The 17138-nt window shown below is 36.3% G+C and overlaps 1 pseudogene; it reads right to left on the reverse strand.

Moving 5' to 3' along the window:
• Positions 1-472: 472 nt before the first annotated feature.
• The window catches only part of LOC116575497, a 124111-nt pseudogene continuing 107445 nt past the window's right edge, over positions 473-17138 (reverse strand).

Consider the following 17138-nt stretch of genomic DNA (forward strand, 5'->3'; position numbering starts at 1 on the left):
GAATGAATGAATAAATAAATGTCTCCCCCACCACTCCTCCTTGCTTCCCAGTCTCTTGACTACAGAAGCTACAGAGTAGTAGAAAACGGGCTCCTGGGAACACAAATAGGCTTTCTTGTTTCTCATTGGTCACACCAAAGCTGGCTTCTCCCTATCCCCAACTTAAGCAGGTCCTTAGTAACAAAGCAATAGCAAAAATTCCAGAGTTACTAATGCTCTACTCTTGGATAGGTCTTTCCTCAGCTTGGACTGAAGCCCAGGCTTCAGAAGTGCCATTTTGACTTGATTATATGAAGGGAGCAGATGCAAGAGACAAAATGGCTTAATAAAATTAGGAGCCACTGGTCCCAGTCTTCAGGTAAAACTTAAGATGCCTACAGATGTGGTCAGTGTGATTTGTTCAAGGAGGACGTGCAGAGGAATGGGATGGGTAAGGAGGATGTCCTTGGGCAAGTAGTCTGCCTGTTCTCTTTCACTCTTTAGCCTTGTGCTGGGCAGGTGAAGCTTCTATGGCTTTACCCACTGCTTCTTCATTCCCTAGGAACTGCATGGGCATGATGGGCTTCAAATTCCTGTCCAATTCTTATACCATGGGAATACCAATTGGCAGCTGCAGCTCCGAGATAGCCTCTTTGGAAAGATCCTCCAGACACCTGACAATGTACAGAAGGCTGTTGCCATAGGCTGCAATATGTACCTATTTTCCCTCCTTGATCTGGGGGTATTTCTTCATTTCAAAAGGGCAGAATTCTGGCAATGGTGTACATCAATCAATCACAGGAGGATAGCTGATATTCAGTGAGCTCGCACACTTGTGAGCCTTACTGATGTTGCTGTGGAATGTCAGGCTCCATCTCAGGTGGTGGGACATCATAAGGGCATGTCCAGATCTTTACCTGGGCTTTGCCATGCTTGGCAGCAGTTTTTGAGGCCGGTTAGAGTCCCATAGTGCCACTCACTGGGGCATCAAGTCCTCAGTACCAGCAGCGACATTTGGTCAATGGCATCCAAAACGGTCTGAATTGCTCTCTGCTGTGCGTGGGTAAAGCAGGGGTCCAACTCCTAGCAAGCATCTCACAGTGCCTGGCCATTGTGCTTTGCCTCCTCCTGCCAGAGGGGCTCAGGTCACGTTGTACCAGCCGCTGAAGCAGTGCTCCCAGTCCCAAGTGCTCTCACCCTGTCCTCTCCTACCAGTTCGTAGGTGACCATGGCAGCGGCTCGGGGAAAACAGTGGATTCCTTGAACAGCTGTCCAGTCCCAGCCGCACCTGCGCACTTGCCTAACTTAATTCTTACTTTAACACAAGTTGGTTTTTATGATACCCTTTATGTATACTAGAAAATCGGAGCTTAGAGATGGTGCAAATGTTAACTGCTGGATAAAGTCCCAATTGCGCCATAAATAAATGAGGATGAATTAATGACTAAAAGTCATTTAATAAAAAATATGGGTAATTTTGTCAGATGTTTTAACTCCATTTGAGGGTTATTTATAGAACTAGAAACTCAAGATATCAGATTATCTATCTCTATATCTATCTATATTTATCTATATTCATATTCTATCTACTTTCACTCCTAAATTCATATATTTAAAATATAAATTTTATTAAATTATCCAGAATGTAAAACATATATAGCTCCATTAAAAAAAAAAAAGACTTTGCAGATGAAGCTCAAACTCAGAATAGCATCTTATTTGTGAAAAATTAAAGTTGAGTAAAGTTCTAATCAAAAGCATTTGTTTTTCCAGACATAAGAAAGTGAGAAAGATGGGGTGTGTGGGTGGCTCTGTTGGTTAAGGGTGGGACTCAGTTTCTGTTCAGGTTGTGGGCTCATGAATGGTGAGATTGAACCCCGCCTGGGGCTCAGTGGGGAATCTGCTTCTTTCTCTTTCCTTCTGCTTCTGCCCCCAGCCCTCACAAGGTTCTGTCTCTGGATAAATAAATAAATGTTTAAAAAAAAAGAAGAAAGATTACCGATTAAACAAACAATTACCATTCATTCACTTTCTTTGGGCCACAATAAGGTATGTGTTTCTGTGAAATAGTTTTTAGAATGGGAAAGGAAACTAAGTTACATATTTTTGCTCTTAGAAGATAGGTTTTCCAGGAAGAACCAACTATGAACTCCTTTAGTCATCTGTGAAATTCATAGGTTTGAACTTTGAAAAAAAAAATCTGTTTTGAAATTATATGCTATGTTTGCCTTACATAATAGGTATTACATCTTTTTTTTTTTTTTTTTTTTTTAAGATTGTATTTATTTGAGAGACAGAGATCACAAGTAGGCAGAGAGTCAGGCAGAGAGAGAGAGGGGGAAGCAGGCTCCTTGCTGAGCAGAGAGCCAAATGCTGGGCTGGATCCCAGGTCCCTGAGACCATGAGACCATGACCTGGGCCAAAGGCAGCGGCTTAACCCACTGAGCCACACACAGGCGCCCCATGCATCTTGATATAAAGTCACTCTCTCATATGCTTAATAAAAATTTGCAATAGGTCAGACCTCTGTTTGGCATATGAGATTCAGAGAGATTCACAGTGGATCCTATTTCTAGAAAAAGCACTGGGTAAATAAACAGCCATCTATGTAAAAATTAACTTGTCCCATATCTTTAATAGGCCAAATTCTAGAATGTGAAAATGTTTTATAAGATACAGACTTTCTCTTAATATTTATGATAGTGATGTGTTGCCTATAACATTGCAGTACTTTAAATAACCAAATTTTATTTCTCAAATGAGGGCCACATTTTACAAAGAAACAAAGCTTTTGTTTATTTCATTTGTCACCTTAGAAAAGTGGATAACTAGAGTACAATAAAACTCCCTTGGATGAAAATGTTGGGTGACTGCTTTCTCAGGAACTTGTCCATTCCTGAGCACTAGCCTCCAGGTCTTTACGATTCAAATTTGAAGTTCGGCAAAATTACAAATGACTGCATCTTCCGTCTTTGTTTCTCAACAAATGGTTGATCTGTGAGAACCAGTGTTCTACTGAAAACTTTTAACACAAATACATATTTATCTTTGTCTTTGGTAAAAATATAGTGGGTTCTGATAAAATTTCCCATGCTCTACTTTATAGGCATATTTAAATGATAATTGCTCCCTTTTAAGTGCATGACTAAAAATTCTATAATTCTATAAATTTGACTGTTTGCATGTGTGTGTGTGTGTGTGTGTGTGTGTGTGTGTGTGTACAATCTACATAAAGAATAGTTCCAGTTCCAGAACCCCAGAATGTTCCTTTATATTGGTCCACTGTCTCAGGCCCTCAATGGGCAATCACTGTTTTGAGTTCCATAATTATAAAGTTGTTTTGCTTCTTCCCACATTTCATTTACCTGAAATCCTACAGTATCCACTCTTTTACTTATGTGACTTCTTTTGTTCAGTATACTTTTTGAGATTTATCCATGTTGTATATTCATGTGTATGTACCAATGAGTAGTATTTTATTGTTGAATATACCCTCAAATGTTCACCTGTTAATAGATATTTGGATTGTTTATAGGTTGGGGCTATTAAAAATAAAGCTGCTATGAATATTTGCATACAAATCTATTTGTGGATATCTTGTATTTACTTATTTTGCGTAAATAGCTAGGCATGGAATTGCTGTATCATTGGATAGATGACATTTGTAGATACAGAGAGGCAGGTGTTGGACTGAATATTATGGATATAGAATCAGATTATTAAATGAATTTTGAAAAAGTAGAAAAATAAATGTAATGTTACAAGATGGGATTTTCTAGGTAAAAATGTAAAGGTTAAATATACTTAGGGAAAAATTAACTACACATAGAGAGGTGGAGATATCCATTTATGTCAATACTTATATGTGTTTTGTTTTCACAAAATGCCAAACTATACTTTCTGTTGGGAGAAAGTTCTTGTTAGGCTTGCTATTTTTATAAATCATATACCACTAAGCCATAGCCAAATCTAATTGCTCTTTCTTCATATATTGTTACTTAATAGAAATGAGTCTCTGGGAAGAAGTATTTCAATTTATGCATTGGTTTGAGGCAGAGGATTAAATCTGGTAAAACAAGACATGTGCACAAATCACTTTTCATATATCATTTAATTTTTAGGAAATTATTTTTCCTAAAAAGAATGTTCATTTTCATACATTAAAAAAAATTCATATATCATTTAATTTTTAGGAAATTATTCAAATAGTATTATTATTAATAGTTCTCAGATGAGAAAGCTTATCATATAAGATGTTAAGTAACTTCCCCAAGATCATAAAACCAAATTTGGACACTCAAATCTGGTTTCATTTTTACCTTTTTCCCATATGACTTCCCCAATATACAGCAGTTGCTAGTTAGTGGAATGTCATTAATGAGTTACTTGTTGATTCTGATTGTAATTTATTCACATTCTACTAAATCCCATCAGGATTTAAATGATTTCATAAGAGAAAAGCAGATATATTCAGATGAAGACATTAATATATATATTTTGTAGTACATTAAATGGGTCCCTTGCAACTTGAACTTGAAGCCCTTATTCATGCTGTCTAATTTCCCTCTGCAGAAAAGCTGACTTGACACATATTTAAATTACTGGTCTTTACCAAAAAGAATTAATTCTAATCATTTTCTATCCCGGTTAAAATAAGGTTTGTTTTGAGCTTATTTTGAACTTAAAAAAGTCTTTCTACAGGACTCAGGCCACGTTACAAACACAAATATTTCATCCAGATATGTGTTTCAGAATTGGTGTCAAGAGAGTGAAAACTTTTTAAATTTAAATTGAGTAACATTGCCCTTCCTATTGTTAGGCCTAATCCTAATACATCCTTGGCTTTGATGGTTGTTCAAGGAGAACTGGAAGAATGATTAATTCTTTGTATATATCCCATTGGAAGGGATGTAAGTTTTATGTAGAAAGAATGGGCTCCCCAAACTCTTTTCCAATTTATTTTCAGCTTATCAGTTAAATGCATGGTAGGGTTTAACAAATTACTAACACTGAGTTTCCCTACTTGCCTTTTTAACAAATAAGGAAACTACCAAGTGGGTTTCTGCCGGAAGTCACTTTGTCTGTGACTATAGGCTTTTTGTCCCATGTGTTTAATATGAAATAATTTGTCTTTCAAAAAGAGCTGGAAAACAGTAAAATTTGTAAAACAACAACTTTTGCTTTTACATTTTAGTTCATTCATTCTTTCATTTTTAGTCTTTTGATATATTAAGAAATTATAAATTAATTAATTGCCATATTAAGCAACCTAGTCATATGTTTTCTGTGTCCATTTTTTTGTTGTTGTTCATATATTGGAAGCTTTCTTAAAGGCTAAAAAAAGTTTTTAAATATATCAATTGTGTTTTTCCTAAAGCTTATGGGTTCGCTGGGGATCCTTTAGATACATGAAAAACTTATAGTTCATACCTTAACTTTTTATTTATTGGATTCCCAGAAGGACTGAAGTCTTTTTTCTCATACGTTAAATTACTAGGCACTATTTCTTATTAGTGAAATGACTGTTCATGTCCTTTGACCATATATTTATTAAGATCAATTCTTATTAATTTATATGAACTCCATATGCAAATATTAATACTTTTTTCGTAACCTTTCCTATAAAAGTTTTCCCATATGTATATAAAATATTTTTTGAGATATAGAAGATGAGTAATGGGGTATTTAATAATTAAAGATATATGTTTGGACCTTCTTATGTTTAGATTCAAATCTTAGTCCAATTTATGATAAGCTTCGGGACTTTAAAGAAAATTACCCAATGATAAAAATAATACAGCAAAAATATGTGATTTTACTATGTGTATGAATTATGAGGTGAGAAGCTCAAAGAATTTAAGTTGTCCATGGCCAGCAGCTAGTGGTATGGTCAAGAATAGAAACCAGGTATTTCTTAGGCTTATGCTATTAAAAACCATACCAAATTATGTCTATGATTATGCATACTATCATGGAAGAAATTGAAATAACAAGACATAGCTACATTATAAAATGATGAGGTAATATTTATAGAATTTTAGGAAATGTGTAGTGTATAGTAACTCCTCAATGACTTTATCTCACTTATGAATATATATCCATATCTATCTTCTCTATCTATGTCTATTTCATGTTCTCTATTGCTTCCAAAGAAGATTAGGAAGGCTTTTGTTATCTATCTTTTTAAAATTCAAATTAGCTATGTAATTACAAAACATTTATTGAATTTCTACATTGTGATGCTTCCCTGAAGACCCTCACTGTTTTGAGGATGCCCCTTTTCTAACCCTATTGTCAGTGCCCATCTATTTTTCTCTCCTACACATTCCTTCCAAGTGCTATTCTCACTGCTAGGTCTTCATGGATTACTCACCTGGTATTTACTATAAACAAGCATGTTCATTATGGTTCTCTCCACTGAGTTTCAAATCCATGCTTCCAACTTACTAATGTTTCTCAAAATACAACATATCCTAAACTGAACTTACCACATTGTTGTCTACCCTAAAATTGCCTACACTTTAGTGCTCTGATCCTTTGGAGAACATCAGCCCTGGTTTTCCATCTGAAACATTCCTTCCACCTGTCCATTCTTTCCACCCCATTTTCACCTGACTAAAGTATATACCTGACTAAGTTTCGAATCACATATCCCTTCTGTGAGCCGTCATTTCCATAGTTGTACTTTTCTCTGCTTTATAATTCCTCCCATACTTAGATCAGAGAACTCTTGGTGTCAGACATTATGTTGTGTTCATCTGTGTATCTCCAGCACCTACTCAAAGCTTGGCTGGTCTGAGTAAGTGCCCCAAGTAGCAAGAATGATTTCATTGCCAAAGTGCAATAAAACTTTCCAACTGGGATACACCTCAAGGGTCTTAATAATGAGTCTTCCTGATTTCTTTGAGAGTTGCTTCTTCCTACATTTCAAGTGTATCATTATAAACTGATTTAATCAAGAAAATAAATGATAGAAGCTAATAGTAGCAGTTCATATGAAAAATAGAAGCTGCATATCTCTTTTACTATAGGTGCAAGGGCAGTGATTATGTATGGTGCCCAATAGAACATATTCTTCACATTGAATATCTGAAGTCTCATCTGTATACAAGGTCTTGTGTTAGATTCCATGAGGACAGAGACAACTAAAACAGTTGCCCTGCCCTCAGAGGCAGTCACCATTTAAGGAAAATTGAAAATGGAAATATGAGAAATTCTATAGGACAGACCTGAAGATAATTTGCTGATGTGTACCAATCTTGCTAAAGTGTGGATATTAGATATAGTTATATATTCTCCATGTCTCTTACTCTTTTTTAAAAAAGATTTATTTATTTATTTTGAGAGAGAGAGAGAGAGAGAGATAGCGAGCGCACAAGGACGAGGAGGGGGAGAGGAGCAGAGGGAGAAACAGAAAGAGAGAGAAACTGAGCAGATACCTCATTTAACACAGAGACTGACTCAAGGCTCTATCTCACAACCCCAAGGTTATGACCTGAGTGGAAATCAAGTGTTGGATGCTTAAGGGCTTAGTCCATTAAGCATCCAACTCTTGATTTTGACTCAGGTCATGACCTCCAGTTGTGAGATTGAGCCCCATGTTGGGCTCTGAGCTCTACACAGAGTCTACTTCAGATTCTCTCTTCTTCTCCCTCTCCAACCTACTTACACACACACACTCTCTCTGTCTCTCAAATAAATAAATAAAATCTTTAAAAAGAGTTGGAAGTTTAACCCAGGAGCCCCTCCTCCCCTCCCCCGTTTTTTTGGAGTAGTCTCCATATTTCTGAGTCAAGGAAATAGAAGTAACTGGGATAAACACATAAAAATCTCACCTTCCAAACCAGTTTCCATGGAAACGAAACAAAGAATAAGAAAAAAATGTATTATATATTCAACTGCTTTCAGGAACAATGACACAAATCCATAGTTTTAAAATTTTGTTTCAGTTAGAACTCCTTTAATATGTTGAATATGAAAGCATTTGGGCTGGAAACAGACCCTGAAATATGCTGAAATTTTCCCACTTGCCACCATAGTTTGTAAAATTATTCATTCATTTAACAATATTATTGGGTGCCTAATATATGCCAATTTTTGAAGTTATATTCTGTGAGAACAGTTGCTCAAGGAGAAGGAAGATAAAGGAACTGACAGCTGATGAGCACTTACTTTATTCCAGAGAAGTCTGGGTGATCTGTGTGTACATCATCTCATTCTGTAAAATATATATTATTATATACATTTTGTAGTGTTCTATAAATGTTATGCATACTTTCAAGATGAGGAAATTGAAAGTGATTTATAGTAAATATTTGCCCAAGATCATGTTTTTAGAAAGCAAGCTAACCCATGATTTTCAAATCTAGGCAGCCCATTCTTTAAAGTACTTTCTCTTTGAATTGTTCTGTAATGTCTTCATCAAATTCTAAATAGATCGGTTAAATTGCCATCATTTTGGTTCAGGAAAGGCATCAGGAGGATTGGTGGACAATATTGTACATCTTGGTGATATGCCTTATTTTATAATTCTGTAAAATGTATAAAACATTTCATATATGAAAAAAATATTAACTGGAAAATAGAAGTATAACAAAGGTGTTCAGAATGAGTGTCTCCACAATGTATGACTTCTGCATGTGGCTTACATTGAGCTGATGTCAATCAAGGCCCAAAAGACTCAGGAAGGCTGGTCCAGGAAGAGAGCTATCATCAGAGATGACTACAGAGTCTGAGCTAAGTGTGGTAAGCTAGAGGGAACTGGGCAGGTCTTGGGGATCAATTTCTCTCTCTCTCTCTCTGTGAAATGGCAAGCATCTGGTTATCAAACATTTGCTCTTCCCATCTCCTTCTGGATTGTTTTCCTCCCATTTGAAGTCCCAGGCCTCTATCCCTTCTCCTTATCTCAGGATGATATATAAGCCTCTATTGTCTGAGTGCCTGAGGATCTCATATTCTTATGGAGCTCCTGCACATATATAATTAGATTTTTTCTTTCACCTGTTAATCTGTCAAAGAAACCAGAAGAATAGAAGAAAAATGTTTCCTCCTCAACAATATGAAAATGAAAGAGTCTTAAAGCATATATATTTTAAAACATCTAGTATAGTACATATATGTTAAATTATAGATAATATATAAATTATATTACATATATATAATTTAAGAACAGTTCTTCCATTTCACATATTTTATTACCTCAACTATATATCAGTGATATTTTGAGAAAAATATACTAAGACACATACCAAAGTTCACCTTTAAGTAAGTAGCCCTACTTAAAAGTTAAAGAGATAAAGAGATGCTAAAATTCGGAAGTTTGTTTATTGGAAGAAAGTATTCTAAAAGATTGACATTAATTTGTGGAAAAAAGTTTCCACCAGAGGGCAGTATGGATTTATAATCATTCTAAATGTATAAAGAGACTGTTCTTACTTTCTTAATCCAAAAACTATGCTGAGGTAGATAAAATCTTTAAAAATGTTTGTATAATAACTATTGGAACACATGATATTTGATTACCCAACTATTACACACCCAACAGTGTATAGCAGTGTATAGTGCATAGCAGTGTATAGCAGTCATATATTTTATAAACATGGATAATCTGTTTTTGAACCAACCACTGTCTTTGATTTCTGCAAGCCAAAATTCAATCTTATCTGGCTTTCGGGGTTTTAGAATTGCTACACTCATTCATGAATGCATTTCTAATAACATATACTTCTATGAACAAAACAGAGTGGCAGTAATTTCTGTATTTGTGATTTTAAAATAAGCAAGTGTGTAAAGAATCGTAGAAAAAACACTCAGAAAGTCAATTTATTTTCAAAGAATGAAGAAAAGAAGGAAGAAAACAGCAAGTATTCACAGCTAATAATTCTAACATCAAATTCTTATCTTTGCTGAGGCAAGTGAATAAAGTAGATTTTTTTTTTAAGGCTGTTAATTACTAGCAATTTGAGTGTTGGTGAAGGGTGGGTTAGGGAGTAGGTATTTATCTGTAACAAGTTCTAGACAAATCAACTATAGCTAGGCAGCTTCTTTATAGTTAGATGCTGGTAAAACTACTATCATCAAATTTTGGAACTACTCACATGAAACCAAATGGCAAACAACTTGTGAAAGTTACTAATAGCAAGAGCACATTACAGTTTATACTTTTGCAAACATTCTCTCATTAAGTGCTCACACATTTTACAGATGAATAAACAAGCTTAGATTAAATAATAAGCTTGAGGTCATATGGCTCATGCATGATGTGAGTTCCCAAGGGAACAGTTACTGTGTAGGACTAAATCCTAAATCTCCAAATCCTTAATCAGTTAACTGCAGTGGTTGCAATTAGGATAAAATAAATTTAGGCAGAGGAGATCAGTTTTACTACAAGCTAAGGCCTTGGGCTCAAACCACGTACCTAGTCTTTTAACCCGATGAACTAGACTTAACATCATTCTGTTTGTCTTAGGAAAGATCCTCAATTCTACCTGGCCACCAGCATCAGTGGCAGAATATACTCCAAAGAGAAGGTCACTAGGAATAATGAAAGCGAATTTAATTCCCAACCTTGAAGGCATACTAGAAGTAAGAAGCAGGCGTAAGTAAGGATTTTGCTCCAGGAGAAGCGGCTTTTCCAATCATTGCCTCTGTGTCTCCATCTGGAAACAATGAGTTGAATACTTCTTCTGCACACACCCTTCAGTTCAGAAGTGAATAAAATCAATCGTGCTTTTAATTCAGTTGGGCTTCTGCAAGAAGTCATCCCTATCCGTCCACTTTCCTTGTCAGATAGGATCCTCATAAGCTTATCTAACCAAGTTTCTTAAACAAGTTTAGTGAAGACAGTTCTATTACCAGACCATATGCAACAATTTAACCAAACATTTTATTGTCACAAGTATGCTCTTCAAAATTGTACATCCTGTAAAAGACTGGAAAGGGCACATCTTTTTTACAGAGATTAAGTCTTAAAAAGTAGGGAATTTCTTGCATCTGAATCCCCACAGGTGAGGTAAGAACAATTTGGTTCTAAAATATGCTCAGGACTATCTCAGCTGGACCAGTTCCTTTTCAGATTGGCGATCTGAGGAAAGATCATTACCTGGCTGGGGCTGGAGGTTCTGCTTGAGCACGTACAATCTGGGACACCTTTCATCAGCATACATGAAATGCCTGCAGTTCACCCATTCAGTCCAATCATTCAGTAAATATGTATTGAACTCCAGATGGGTGACAGGCAGAGTGCCAGGAAGTGGAATTCAACAATAAATAAAAGCAGACATTACAACATTGGATTACTCCATCCTCAAGTCTCTCTGAGTATCACTTTTCCAAAGATGCAAGGCTAATCCAGCTTATAAGGAAACTATCCCTGACCCCACATTTGGCAACTATAGATACACAGCTGAATCCCCAAACCAAAACACTAATCATTCCAGCAGCTTACAACTTAAATATCCTTCCATTATAGTAGTTCCCAGAAAAGCAAACAAACAAACAAAAATATCAATATACAGTCTTCTCACAGGTTTATACATAAATTTGAATTTGGGAGGCAGAATAGTGCAATCATTACCACATGAGTTCTGGAGTAAGGTGATATGGCTCTGATTCCTGGCTTTGTCTCTTGCTAGTTGTGTGACTTCGGAAAGTTCTTTCATCAGTCTGTTCTGATTTCAGTCTTGCATACTAAGAGGATAATATCTGCATTGTAGGATTGTTGTGAGGGTTACATTTACCTGAAGCATTGTGGACTTTTTGCATTTGATTGATATATTGCAGTTGTTCAATGGATATAAACTACTACAATTAACAATATCATCTCTGTTGCAGCCGTAGAGTACATGTTTGGGAAAAGTTTAAACAGAGGAAATAGATCACTTTCCTTTTCTAGGTTACCAACCAATCTACACCAGTTGTTCTATGAAATTGAGTGATTTTGAAAACACAAATTCCCTAAATTAATAAATCTTAACAAGTCTTATATTAATGCATACTTTTTTCTACTCAGAGAGTGGCATCCAGAAAGCGCCTGTTGGCTGTCTAAAATCACAAATTTATGATATCAGGTCTTCCCTGAGGATCCTTTCTTCCTTGTAGAATATATATACTGCATTTGAAGTCTTTCAATTTACCTTCCCATTTGTTTCTGTCACCAGGTCCCCATGTTGGAATACTGGACCTAGGCTCTATTTTGGGTGGGTCACAGTTTACACTTTCTGAGGATAGGATAACCCGTGCTTATAAAACGCAACTGTACAAAGTTCATGGTATGGCACTTCCTGCAAACTTAATCTCCTAATGTGTTCTCTCTTTCTTTAAAACAAGCAAGATCCTTCCCCAGGCTTTAGGATGACAGTGTTGCCATCTACATTTGATGCCCAACCTGCTGCCACCTGTGCAGCACTTCCTGAAGTCTACGATTAGTCTGACCTGTACTTCCTTAAGTCTACAATTTCTTCTTTATTCTTAATTTACTTCAATGGGAGAATTACATTAAAACATTTCTGGAATGGATTTGCTGCTCTGGAAACTTCCTCAGCCCATGCCTTTATGATCCAGGGAAGTTGACCGTCCTCTGCCTTGTGATTCTCATTCCTAAAATCTTGCCTTGTCTCAGCTGGTACGTTTTTTGGGGAGCATCATCTCTGCAGCAACCACCAAACATCCCTTCCACCTCTCCTCCAGCCTCCATGAGGTTGCCCCTGTTTCCGCAGGCTTTCATGCTCATGTTTTCCTGATACTCATTCACTTATTCACTCAGTGAAAACAGAAGAATGGCATGCCTACTGCGGCTAGACGGGTAAAGTTTCAAGGACGTATTGATAAGCAAGAAGATTCCTGTCCGCAAAAGCCTGGCATTTGCTGTTGATGTAAAGGGCTATTAGTGTGTAGTGAGCATGGATGAACCTGCCGAACTCTGGGGACAGGCAGTCAGGGGAGGCTTCTTGGAAGAAATGGCATTGCCACAGTGGAATCTTGAAGGAGAAATTGTAGCCATCTTGGCCAAGGGATGCATCCCACAGTGAAGAGTTGTGAGTTGTCAGGGATGAGATGGTGTAGATAGAAATGAACTACCAACCTGCTAGGACAAGCAAGTCACAAGGATCACATTCCATTCTGAGGAGGAGGCTTTGTTCTGACAGCACCAAGAAGCCAGGCCAAGGCTTCAGTGATCATATCTGTATAGTAGAAATCACCCTATTTCTTTCAAGCAGAGTAAATTATTTTTCTGAACACTTCAGCTTGTTTGTAAAGCCTTCCTGGCAAAGAGACACAACTGTATCTGAGTATCTTTCTTTTTCATTTCACAGATTATATATCAACTATAAGAATAAAACTGGTTTCTTTTTAAGCAATTCTGTTCCTCTGAATTTCTGATATGCTCCTTGTATACACACAGCTGCACACACACACACACACACACACACACACACACAAATGGCATAGTTCATAAAAACATGTTAGTGGAAATTTTAAAACCAAATAAAGGTATCCTAGTCTTGCCGGGACCTTAAGTATTTTGGCAACCATACAAGAAATTTGTCTGGGAAATGCTCCAAATTGGGCTGTATGACCCAGACATTCTGTAGTTCCCTGTTACCCAATATGAATAGTAACAGTAAAAATTCTGGAGTTAAATAATCCATACTATAATACAGCTTTCTTAAAAAATTGTTCATAATATTATATAATGTTCTGTTGTTATATTATATCTTTGTAAAATGATATAAAAATTATATTTATATATTATGATTATATAATTTCCAAACTTTTATATATTGCCCCTTAAGAATGGAATTGGTTCAGAAAAATCACATGCAAAATACATGCAATAATTTCTTATCTAGATCCCCCCAAAATGGAAGTATTAAATATATCAATGGAAATAATATATCCCCATCCACACTAAATAAACGAAGACCATCTTTTAAAGGGGGCACCCTATGGGTCGCTTGGCTATCAGGAACTCCCACTTGGCTGAACTTCTCAGGCAGGTTGTTCCATATTTCCCTATCATTTCCTCTGTCCAAACTCAACTATGTCCTGTTCATTCAGCATGGAGCTACTCCAAAAGCAGTTCATATTAATTTATTTTAAATAAGGTACTATTTGTTGATTGAGCTTAATGCTTATGCTAGTTCCATAAAGAATAGTTTTCTAATAATGTGTCCTGCATGGTAAGATTTATGGTATATGTAGAAAGCCGGTAGTGAGAGATTTGCTTGACAAGAGGGATTTCCTAATGCTTTTTCATTTCCTAATGCCTTTTCTGCCAGATCATGTTGTCTACAAATTCCTTTGCTGACTCATAGGAGAGCCCAGTGCTAAAGGTTAGAGGGCAGTCCCTCATTTCTGGGTGATACCAGTGCTCCCAGGTTGGGCCAGAATCTAGTGTGGACATCAGCAATACATTAATCATGATTATGGAGTACAGGCTCTGAGGACTTCTTCAGAGCCTTCCCTGGTCAGTGAATCCTGGCATTTCAAAAATGGAATAAAGATGCATCTTCATCATTTCCAGATCTTGAGCTAGGGCCAGACTAAGTGTTGTGCTTCAAAGGCATGAGATGTTATGGACATTTAGCCAAACAACATGCTCTAAACAAATGAACATGGTATAAATGTATCAAATTATCTTAGTCTTGAGTAAATGAAGCACTTGAAAATATATACAACTTGGAGTCATTATTTATGTAAATTTTGAAAACCATAGCAATGGTATACTGATGTATAATTTTATGGACACATGCATACTTAGGACAGTTATAAAAACTTTTAAGAGAAAATCATAAACAGACATTAGATCAGAATACTTGAGAGGAAGAGAGGGGCAAGGGTGTGAGTTGGATTGTTGTTTTGTGTCAAGATAATAACGTGACATATTTTGGAGATGAGATATAAGTGTCTTTAGATATTTTCTCTATGCTTAAAATATTTCACAATTTAAAACAATAACAAAACATGAAAAGAACAAAGACAATACTTCTGTTATTTATAATTTTTTGCATATTAGAAAACCACTTTTAAAATTCCTTGGAGATCACTTCCGAAATGTATTCTAAATGTCTTATTTATTTATTTGAGTGAGAGTGAGCATGTGTGTGCTAGAGGGAGAGAGAAAGAGTGAGCATAAACGGGTGGAGGGGCAGAGGGAGAAGCAAACTTCCTGTTGAGCAGGTACTCCCCGCCCCCCCACCATGGGGAGCTCAATCACAGGATGCTGGGATTACAACATGAGCCGAAGGCAGATGCTTAACCAACAGAGCTATTCAGGCACCCCAAATATCCTATATTTTTATTTATTTTTTTCAAAAAGTTTATTTGATATCCAAGAAGAGTAAAAAGAGGTACAAGATAGAGAAAGATGAAAAATAACTGAGGGAAGATTCCTCCAAAGAATACTGTGCTAACTTATTTTAAAACCTAACTAGGTCCTAAGAGGTAATAATACCAGTAATAACAATAATGATGATGATGATAGCAATGGTAGCCACCATTTGTTGGTGCTTCCAATATAACAGGTTATGCATATTCTGCTCATCCTTTGTAGAACCAGTGCACTGGGATTTTATTTGTATTTATGCCCATCAGTTGCTTCTAATCATGTCTTTCAGTACTTTGCTTTATGTTTGGACTATCAGTTTCTTGATCAGCTGTTTTTCCTGGAGTTTTCAACTCTTTTTCTTATTCACAAAGGATAATATACCTTCGCTGTATTGTAACAATTATCTCAGGTCTTTCAACTGCGAGCATCCAGCCTTTCTTGGAGACAGAGAAACCTAACTCTCTCTTCTTGCCCAGTTGGAAATGATTGCAAATCTGTCCTCCTGGGATATCCCTGAACTGCACTTCTAGGTTAGACTTTGCCTTCTGAAACTGCTTGTTTCCCCTTTCTTTGTTGTCATGCTCATTTTTCTAGAATGCTTATTCAAGTTATTTCTGCAGGGAGGAAGGATGGGAGGTAACGTTCTGAGCCCTTGGTTGGTGAAATGTCTTTATTTTTGCCCTCATACATGATTAATAGTTTGGTGGATAAAGAACTTTAAGTTCAAATCAGTTTCTTTATAACCTTGCAAACAGTGTTTCATTGCCTTTCAGAATCCATTCTGATAAATGAGAAGTCTCAGAGCAGTGTGATTTGAATTCCTTTGTAGGAGAGCTGTTTTGTGTTCTTTTATATATCTGGATCACAGGATTTAAGGATTTTTGCTTCTCTAAAATTTAATAAAGATGTCTTTAGTTTTGTATCACTTTTTTCATCTTTCCTATTTATCATTCATCCCCTTCAATCTAAATGTTTATCTTTTTTTTTTTTTTTGACTACTGAACTTTTTGTGGTTCTTTCTTCTCTTCCATCTTCTCTGCTGAAAACTCATATTAGTCAGAGTTTGACCCATTCATATACATCTTTTATATTTCTTTTCTCTAATATTTTAATGTCCTTGCTTTTTAAGGGCCTTTTAAAATATTAATTTCATATTCTTCCCTTCTTATTGGCACTTTTATTTTAGCAATCCTACATTTATACACAAATTTTCTTTCTTGTTCTCTTAGTTAATAAATGCAAACACTCTTTAAATCTTATTGAGGATGGCAGTTACAATTTTTTCAATGATTTCTTGGGTATTCTCAGTTATTTCTGTTTCTATTTATCTAAACCAATTATTTTTAGGCTATCAATTGTTTGCAAATGAGATCTTTGACTTTCTCATCTGTTATGACTTTGTTAAATTAACACTTGTTAAGCAGAGAACAGGGTACCAGATGGTGAGCCATGGTTCAACAACAGAGCACAAGACAAATTAAAATATAGGAGGTTTTTACTCACAGGTCCTGGAGGAAGGACACTGCATTCCTCAAGGGGGCTATACAGGGAGGTCAAGGCAGAGCATAGAGAAAAAAATAAGAGACCTGTAATGCATGTTTTTATTAGGATCCATGGGTGGAGTGCTTTAGAGCTCCTGGGCTAGTGCTGGATTGGTCAATTCAAACCAAAAGAAGGTAAGAACCACTGGAGTCATATCTAAACAACAAACAAGGCATAAGGCACTGGGAGGCAGGGACTGTTTAGGGATTCATATCAGGAACTTACAAGTTTGTGATTCTATGGGCTGCACTTGTACAAGGGAGCTAATGTCAGTTTCAGGTCCTTCATG

This window comes from Mustela erminea, chromosome 16 (genome assembly GCF_009829155.1).
Source record: "Mustela erminea isolate mMusErm1 chromosome 16, mMusErm1.Pri, whole genome shotgun sequence".
In the NCBI taxonomy this organism is placed as follows: domain Eukaryota; kingdom Metazoa; phylum Chordata; class Mammalia; order Carnivora; family Mustelidae; genus Mustela; species Mustela erminea.